Source organism: Choloepus didactylus, chromosome 2, assembly GCF_015220235.1.
Source record: "Choloepus didactylus isolate mChoDid1 chromosome 2, mChoDid1.pri, whole genome shotgun sequence".
Lineage (NCBI taxonomy): Eukaryota > Metazoa > Chordata > Mammalia > Pilosa > Megalonychidae > Choloepus > Choloepus didactylus.
Genome location: NC_051308.1, coordinates 158,545,745 through 158,555,782, shown reverse-complemented (window position 1 = coordinate 158,555,782; position 10,038 = coordinate 158,545,745). Strand labels below are relative to the sequence as shown.

The 10,038-nt window shown below is 43.2% G+C and overlaps 1 long non-coding RNA gene across 1 annotated transcript; it reads right to left on the bottom strand.

The window, feature by feature from the left end:
- Positions 1-315: 315 nt before the first annotated feature.
- Positions 316-8,995, bottom strand: LOC119527102. Its single transcript, XR_005215328.1, has 3 exons — positions 8,775-8,995; positions 3,969-6,046; positions 316-1,161 (listed from the first exon to the last, which is right to left on the bottom strand). It is a non-coding gene; the product is annotated as an uncharacterized LOC119527102 (long non-coding RNA).
- Between the last annotated feature and the right edge of the window lie 1,043 nt (positions 8,996-10,038).

The window sequence follows — 10,038 nt, the reverse complement described above, 5'->3', positions numbered from 1 at the left end:
TTGTCTTCAAGAGTCAAGGGTTATGGGTTGTAGTTTGATAGTTTCAGGTATTTACTGCTAGCTACCCCCAATTCATTAGAACCTAAAAACGGTTGTCTATATTGTGTGTAAGAGTGCTTACCAGAGTGACCTCTCGGCTCCTTTTGGAATCTCTCAGCCACTGAAGCTTATTTCATTTCATTTCACATCCCCTTTTTGATCAAGAAGATGTTCTCAATCCCACGATGCCAGGTCTAGATTCCTCCCCGGGAGTCATATTCCACGTTGCCAGGGGTATTTACACCCCTGGGAGTCAGGTCCCACTTAAGGGAGAGGGCAGTGATTTCACCTGCCAAATTGGCTTAGCTAGAGAGTGAGGGCCACATCTGAGCAACAAAGAGGCACTCAGGAGGAGGCTCTTAGGCACAATTATAAGCAAAGAGATCTTATTCACAATGGGTCCTTACACACCAGAATGTAGACCAAGACCAAGGCCATGTCCAAACTAGGATACACAATTCGATCCACCACTCTCTCCAAGGTGCCTTACCTGTCTTGTGTAATACTATTCCTTTCCGTGCCACACATTACTGTAACAAGGAAACCCTAAGAGGTCGGAATTCTGCAAAAGTAGACTCAGTTTATTTCCATAGCGTGATTATTGCCAAGGGGTTATAAATGGAACAGTTTAGGTCTTTTCCATTTTGTCTTGTTCTGTTTTGTTTTATTTTTACATGATAAAACGTCTTGATATAAGGTCTTGACGGACCTTATATCATTGTCAGAGGCAAACTTATCATCCTGCAGTCAGCAGAGCCATGGGACTAAGTTTCTGTCAGCTAGCAGTCCATAGAGGACCCTGCAAGAGTGAAGCTGAATCCCAGCCACTCAAGCCATGCACACCTTTGAGACTGGATGAGATAATTTCTATAAGGATCCCTGACCTAAACTGTCACGTCAGGTTTCTTTACAAACTGGTCACTTTTCATGTTCTGATCCATCATGCATTTCTCTGCATTTTTTTTGGCAAGGCAGATCCTGTTCTTGTGCATAAATTTGCTCCCTGCCTCCCTTGGGAGAAAGGGTGCTCAGACAAATAACTGAAGACTCACTCATTCAACAAGCATTTATTGAGCACCTATTATGTTCCAAGCACTGTGCCAGGTTCAGGGTCTCCAAAGCCTACAGAGAAGCAAAAATAAAATTAAAATCATAAAATAAAATAAAATAAAATAAATAAATAAATGAAATTAAAATAAATTAAATTAAAATAAATTAAAATAAAATAAAATAAAACAAAATAAAATAGTTACAGGTACTACGTTAGAAGTAAGTATTAGGTTCAGTGAGGGCACAAAGTAGAGAGTGGTCATTTTCTCCTTGAGGAAGGCATTAAAAGGAAGGGGCAGGAAAGCTTCCCAACATCTGGGGTTGTCTCAGGAAAGAAAGCTAAAATGTGGATCTCTAACATATACTTTTACATTTGCTTGCCAGGATTTGATCCAGATGATCAACAGACTCCCTGCCTGCCCAGTCTGGTGGGGAACAGCATCTGGGGCATGGGCTAAGTTCTCCAAGCTCCCAGGAGATGGTTTGGACGACAGATTGTCAGGATTTTACTTTTCTGCAGCAGGAGCTATAATTGTCCATAGAAAAAGAGTGTAGCCACCCTGAGAAAGGCCACTCCTTCTCTGGCACAACCCCACCCAGGAAACCCCAAATAGATGTTTTCTTAAATAAGAGCTATGTTTATCTTGAAGAGACACTTCAAGTTGGGGAGAAAAAAAAGGAAAATAAAAGAAAAAGAAACAATCCACCCAGACCCTGAGACCTGAACACTGCCCAGGAAATCAAGCTAGGTTTGTCCCTTGAGGCCACAAACTCGTGGTTTTGTGTGGAGTCACTTAAGGAAAAACACTTGTCCCAAACACATCCGGGGCTACTTTTGCCACATGATCATGACAGTTTGGGTTCTTCCTATATCCAGATCCATGATTTGGGCATTACAGCTCTTCATGATTATATCAGGCCATCAGCCTTATCCAGTAGAATTACTATTACAGTTATCGTAGTCTACTCTTGTGTAGCAAAACAATAATAGTTCTACATCACAGACAATAAATCACAGCTAAGGAATTAAGGCAACTTCTTCCTTACCCTGTCAATCTTACTGCTCATAGAAGTTGGAGGGCCCAACTTCTAACACGAATTATCAGAATTGCAGTGTCATTAACTAGAGTTCATGGAGGACGCTTTCCTGTTTTGCTATTTTGTTTTATTCATTTTTTTACCTCTTGCTTGATTTCTGTCCTCTCTCCAGGCCTTAGGAAGCCATACATCTGTTTATTACAGCAACCGAAAATGCTTAGACTTCCTAAGGCTTGCATTTTGAGCCCCGCGCCCTTTAGAGGCATCTCTAATGGCTCAGAGGTGCATTAATATGCAGCTTTAATCACTCGGGGTCCAACTAACCCTCTATCTGGATCTTAATGGTGGGTGTGAAACCAAGAGCCTTGGGGAGACAGTGCCAGAATGTTCGACGTTCTCCAACCCTCACTTACTCTGGCCTTCATCAGGCAGCAGCAGTCTAGATGCAGCCATTTGTCCAGGTAGCCCCACGCAGACCCCCCAGAACAGGCACCGTTGGGGGAGCTGTGGCATGTGAGATGGGCACCCAGGTAGAGCCAGGAGCAAAACTCATTTTTGCTTTTATTTACTGAAAATCATGAGCTGAGCTAGGTGCTGCCATTAGAAAATAATTCCCGAGCTTAAAAGCAGTCAACTATCCATTGCCACAGGCTACTTTTAAGACATGCTTTGTCCTTGAGAAAGTCGCACTACCCAACAATGAATCTCCGAGGGAGTGTGGGAGGGAAAAGGGCGGGAAGCATATACGGGAGGGGAGCTCTGGGCATCTAGTCACTTCGGGCTATAACTTTCCTAGCAAAGAAAACTGCTGAGCCATTTCGGATCCCCTGCAGCCTGGCGCAGTGATCACTTTGCACTTCAGGGCTGTAGGGCCCACTGGAGCACAGCCCAGCACCTCAGCGGGCCAAGCCTTCTCTGTCACTAAGCCGGTGGCTCTCAGGCTTGCTCCGGGTCCACAAAAGCCCCTGGAACCGATGTCCAGTTTTGGGCCATGTCATTGTATGGAATCTCAATCCATCTGGGAGAGACACTAGGTATTCATATGGGTTCAATTAAACATTTACTTGTTTTGCCCTGTATGCCAGACACTGCTCCAGGCACCAAGAATGCCATATCGAATAAAATAAAATTGTTTTCATCATGGGGCTAATGTTCTAATGGGAGGAAGCAGACAATAAACAAATAAACACATTAATATATAATGTAGCGTCTGGTAGTGATAGGTGCCATGGAAAACATAAAGTAAGTTGGGAGGATGTGAGCTACCAGGGACAGAGTGGTCTGATGGGCTGAACTTGGAGTAAAGAGTCTGGAATGCAAAGGGGAGCCAGCCAGGCGGCTGTCTGAGGCAAGAGCATTTCAGAGGAAACAGCAAGTGCTCAGTGGAAGGAAGAATCTGGCAAAGAGCACTGAGGACTATGGCAAACAGTTACTATTTATTAAGTGCTTACTACGTATCAGGCACTGTACATCTCTGAGGGCTGTTTCTTGCATACATTGTCTCATTTAATTGTCACAACAGGTCTATGATGTAGGTACCATCATTCTACCATTTCATAGATGGTGAATCAGAGACTGAAAGGTTACAGAAGTTTGCCTCAGATCACATAATGAGGAAATGCAGGGCTGGGCTTGATCCTATGCCTACTGTAATCCACAACCTCATGTTCCTAACCTCCAAGATCTTCTCAAGATATCCTACTCTGTGCTGCTGTAGCAGGAAAGTGCTCACAGTTCCACAGATCTTTGTGTGGAGAAAAGAATGCTTTTGAGGCTGAGTGTTGCTTGGAAGATGCTTGCTCACCAATTGCTTTCTTTTATGAATGTTTTCCCTTACTTACCTGGAAGCAACCAATGCTCCTTCTTGATATGACATCCTGAGGCTTTGCTGCTTCATTGTTTTGTGCTTGCAACATGTGGTTGACACCAGCATGTTCATGAATGCCACTCTGGTCCCCACCTTTATGTCAGATTTCTTGGCTGTGTAGGTGACAGTTGCACAGCTCTTTCAAGTAGAAAGTACTCATTTGTAAGGTTGCCTCAATCTATGTTAGCTCTGAGATCAGAAAGGATTATCAATGAATGGCCATCTTGGTGACTCCAAGCAGAACTGCATGGAGATGGTGTGGTATAGTAGAAAGATAGCAACTTTGGATTCAGTCAGTTCGCAGTTTTGCAAATTCACACAAAAAACCAAAGTTGCCTGATCCTGAAAAAAAGAAAGTCAGTAATCCTCTCTGAGCCTCAAGGTCCTCATCTAAAAAATGGGAATAATGATGCCAACTTCTGTACACCCTTTTCCAGCAGTGAATTTGCTCAAGGATCTCCTTCATGCCTCCCAGAATAAAAAAGGACTCACAAAGCAAATGCCTAGTGAGAGCCCCATTCCTAGCTCATGGCTGTGAAATGAGGCCTGCGTGCTGTAGAATCATCTTGGCCTTTACCCACGCTCAAATGGTTGTTTTGCACATCGCTTGCTCTCCTGTCCTCAGCCAGCCTACAGGAGGCAAAGCAAGGTCATTGAAGGATGTCCCTTTTGGCAGGAGCAGCACTAAAAGCGTCCTGCACCAAGATGAGTGGGACACCATCCCAATCAACATATTTTGAGTTTAAAACACATACACACACACCAGATCAAAATGTCCATATGGGTGACTGTAAGATGTCATTAATGGTTAAGGCAGGGAGTCTGGTGCCCAGCTTTTTGAGTTCAGATCCTGACTCTGCTGCTTTTTCTCTGTGCATCCTTAAGTAACTTGATTGACATCTCTGCATCTTTATTTCATTCTTTATAAAATGGATAATAATAGGACCTACTCCAGAGTTATTGTGAGAATAAGTAACTACACACACACACACTCACACACACACAAAGACACAGTCCCTGACAAATTAAGCAAAATATGTGTTGGTTATTATTACAGGAGAAGGGACAAGTAAGTGCTGGTGCTTGATGCTTGTTTACTGAGAAAGAAACAACAAGACAAACTCTAGGATCTTCCAGCTAAAACCACCAACTTTAGGGGAAAACAAAAACCTCCAGGCTATGAGAAGTGAGTGCTGTCACTTAATTATCCAGGGAATAGCTTTCCTCCAGGAAAAACCAACCAAAAGGGGCCTGGAATACCAACTCCTTAGCTGGAAACACACCTGGTGGCTCTTCGGTGCGTGGGGGATTAAAATACAGATCGTTTGGTGATGCCGCTCACATTTCCAGTCACGGAGACAAGGAATGTTAAGTGTATGCTGCATTATCATTAATTAATTTTTCAAGGGCGGCAGTAATCAAGAGGCTCATTAATGTTTTTAGCCTGCTTTCATTTAGAGAGTGAGTAGTAAATGTAAATGCAGTGCACTTAAAAACCTTAAAAATTGTAAAGTGCTGAAGTAGGAGGGGAGAAACTATGTTCTGTCTCTAAGGAAAAGAAAAAACTCACAAGGGCTCCCTTAATCGCACGAAAGAGGCACAGTTCTAACTCAACAGCAGCAGAAGCTCCCTGTGGCTTTTCAAAATATTATCATTTGGACCTGGTTGTTCTTCTTTTGTATGATGTTTAAAGATGGTATGCAGTAACCATATTTATATTCCTCCCAGCAGGGAGTGTAATCCTGAGGAGGGCTTCCAGGGGCCAGGGCTTGGCAGGGCCATTCCGGAGGGGCCCGCCCTCTGCTCCTGGAGATGTGCAAGCAGTCAGGGCTGCGGAGAAGAAAGAGGTCCCCCAAATCTCCCCCTACCGGAGCTTTGGCCAGGTTGGGGGCAGGGAGCTTGATGTCTTCTCCAATTCTTCAAGGTCAGCCTTTGCTCTACTCTTGACCTCCCATGAAGCCTGAAACTGAGGCAATTCTCTCTTCTCTGTAAAGGCCGCATGCTTCAGGGGACTCCTTTGGTAGACGTGGACCAATTCTTCCCCTGCTCGGCCTATTGAATGAATACACAGAGCACTTAGAACAATGCCTGGCCTAAAGTAAGCACTCTCTACAGAGTTTATTATTTGTTGTGATCAGTGATTGTTAACCACTGGAGGAGCAGTGGGGTGCAGGCTCCTTGAAGCTTTTGTCCTCCCAGTTTCCACACTGGGCTGCCTGAACTGTCACTAGACAAATCATCACACCACCAGTCTTAGCACCTCGAGTTGTGACTCAGATCTCTATCCTTCCTAACTCCCCATCCTCATTTTTGGTCCACTTAGGTGGTAACACCTACTCTCATTTTTACCCTCCCCCATTGTCAGGGGATGGGAGGGGGTCTCGGGGCGTCAATCTCCCTGAGATGCTGGGGAGTAAGGAAGCACTGGGGCAGGGGCCGGGTCTAGGTCTGCACCCACTCTGTGGAGTAGGACATGCCTCTGGTTGGGTGGAGATTAGTCCACAGAAAGCAGAAGTGCTTCTGGACAGAAAAGGAACATCAAATAATGTGTGACTTTTCCCTCCCCTACTCCTGCCCCTGCCCCGAGGGAACAAGCATTTAAATCATTTTACATATATACTGACCCACACCTCCCCACCCCCAACTTCTCACACATGCGAATACAAGACCTTCCCATGTGGCCCCAACCTTCCTTTCCAGTTAAGTTTAACAAACATTTATTGAAGGCCTGCCTCCTGCAAAGCTCTACGCCAGATGCAGGGAATACTTTTAAGGAGCATCCATCCCAGGGGTGAGTCACACCTGGAAACATAATTGCAATAAATGGGAGCACAGAGGAGGGCGTGTCACCCAATCTAGGCTTCCAGAGGGGGTGGAACCTGAGCCTGGTCTTAAAAGGACAAGTAGCAATTTTCCAGGTCCTAGGGAGTGGGGCAGGCATCCTAGACATGGCGTGGAACAGTGTGGCGTGTACCTCCAATGACAGCACAGTGCTTGTAACACAGCAGGTGCTCAGTACACCCACTGAAAAAAAGCATGACAGGGTGACCAGAGCTACTAGAGTGTGAACTCTGGGTCATGGTGAGAGTTTGGACTGAAGGGGGCCAGGTCTGACCCTGAGGAGACCTTGAGTGCCAGGCCAAGGTATTTGGATGTTATCCTACAAGAGTTTGCAGCAAAGGGGTGGCATAGTCAGTTTTACATTTTATTTGCTCATCATGCTACTACCCCCGAGGAATCCCCCTAAGAACTCTGGGAGTTGACCTTTAAAGATCAAAGTTTTACACTACTGGTCTTCCAAGGAGATGTTCCCCAGCTATATTACTACCAAGTTATCCCCCTATTTAATTTGATTATTGGATATTTAATCTTGAGATAGTTGGTTGAACATTTATAGGGTAAAGCTTTTAATTTCTACTTTAGTTCCCAATCTGTAAACAGAGCTTTTGAATTTTACTGAAATGCTTTCTCCTCCATGAACCTTTCCTATTAACAAGGGTTTGATTCTGTCTCCTTTCCTTTCCTTAGCCCCTCACTATGCACTGCCACAATCATGAGCACACCTTTGCACATCTGAGTATACACTCCTGTCTGTACACTTATGGGTCTACATCACAATATCTCATGCTGGGTCAACATTTCAAATGCAATATGCAACATAGTATGGAATACAGAAACATCTTAATCCCAGGTTTGGCATAGTGGATTGCAGTAGGCCAAAGCAAAAATTCAAAGGAGTGGTGTTTATTGTAATGTCTAGTTTTAAATCTGAATCATGCCTTTTTTTTTTTTTTTTTTTTTTTTTTTTTGCCATACTTCAATGATTTTCCCAAAGGTTAAATGAGATAATGGATAAATTGCTTAAAAATGTTCAACATATAATAAGCCCTCCATAATGCCATGTTTATTATTATTAACAGGAATTGTTCTGTCATTTATACCTCTGAGGGTAAAAAGAAATTTATCTGCTATGAGAAATGAGTTTGGATTTTTTTGTTTTTGTTTTTTTCCTATAGCTTCCTTTGGTCTTATTTAACTTTAGTATTGTTCTTTAATGTTTTGTATTTATGTCTTGTCCCCTAATTAGACTACAAGGAGTTTGAGGAAAGTGGTCTTGCTAGATTTATATTTTTAAATCCCTCACAGCATCTAGCACCATTTCTCGCATCTATTAGATGCTCAGTAAATATATCTAGATTGACTGGGTGCAGACAGGGGCTCTATAAATGTGTATTAAGGTATTCATCACCACCACAATACTTGGAAAGCAATCATCTGTTCCACAGGCCTTTTCTTTGCCACTACCTCCTGCCTCAAGCAAAGAGAAGGACAAGGCTCCTGGGGTTGGTAAGGAGCCCCAGGACAGTAAACTGTGCCTGCTGACCGATGTGCACATCCTGTCTTATCATTTTGTCTTTCTCTTGCTCACACTACACACTGGCCCAGCAAACTGTGACCTTTTCTGACCTCTAGACTTGAGCTAGAAGCAACTCCAAACCCCCAGACTGTTTATTATTCTCCTTCAAAGGTCAGGAGAACCATTTGTGAGGCAGGGATGCCCCCCTTTCTTAGGTATTACCTTCAACAAGTTGGTGCAAACTTGGTTGGCTCAGTCCTACCTTTCAAACAATAAGCCATTCAGTCCTGGGGAGAGAAATGAATCAGCAACCCCAGGGCCATTCCAGAGGCCCGTACAGCTGCCAGCCGGGCAGCCCATTTAAAAACAGCCAATTAGTATGAGAACCACAACAAAATAATTTGAGCAAATTCAGGCACCTACCTCTCCCCACAAGTACTTGAAGGGCACGCATGTCTGCATGGAGAATGAAGTTGTTTCACCTTCTGCGGCATTGTTCCACTCCAAGGAGCAAGCTTTATTTCTCTCAAAGCTTGGCTTCCCTTGACTTGCCAGATGAAAAATGATGTGAAGTTACTGAAATCATCTGCTAAGGGAAATGAATCCAAGCTCGGCAAAAGACGTTTTACAGTTTTTTCAAAGCACATCAGTTGGTCAGTCTGACTTATAAGCCAAAGAGAATTTGGCTCCCAGGTAAAGCCAGTAATTATTTCAATTGACAATTGTATTAGATGTGGAGAGCAACAAGGAATAAGTAATGTGGAGAGTAATGAGGAATACCCAGTCCACCGACTCACTACATATGCTTCTCTTTGATGTCTGAGATAAGGTAAAGAAAAACACGGGGTGGATTCAGATATTTTCATGATAATGGAGAATCCTGTCCCCACCCCCCATCCCAAACGACCAAATAATTCCTCATTCACAGACTGAGGTGGAGGCAGCAGAATCCCTGGAGGATACATAGAGATGAAGGATCAACAGCCTTCTGGTCTACCCTTGGTCCAATACAACCTTTGGTGCATAGTGTTGGAAAATTGAAAACTTTGAAGTTCTATGGTAATTAGTGGAACAATATTTTAAAGGGATTTTTCACTTGCACTGCTGAAATGAAATAAGCGAATTTCAAGCATCTTGAGTATTTTTACTCAGCATCTTCTTAAACCATTCTTTTGATTTTATGTTTCTGGAGTCAGAGGGAGAACAATAGATGGGGAGAGAGAGAGAAAGAGAGAGCCAGGGCCTACTTGTTGTGGGAAGATTTTTCCTAAACTATGCTAGTATGGTAGAAAAGACTGAAACAGCTAATAGGCTTTTTGCACATTAAGCACATTTGAAGTTCCTCCTTGGATTAATGCCTCTCTGAGTTACCTGAAAAGTCTATCACTAAAGCAAAAACTGACAGTACTTCAAGACGTCATTGACAAATTTATGATCAGAGTGGGAATTTTAATACATCTTTCTTAGTAATTGATAGATCAAATAGCCCCCCAAATGCAGGGAAGTCATAAAGATTTTGAACAATGTGATTAACAAGTTGGATCTAAAGGACTTATAGAAAGCACTGTACTCAACCATTGGAGAATACATATTCTTTACAAAATTGCATATTACATTTATGAAAATTAATGAATAAATTAGGGCATATAGCAAATCTCAACGAATCAAGGAATCAGTATCATATAGA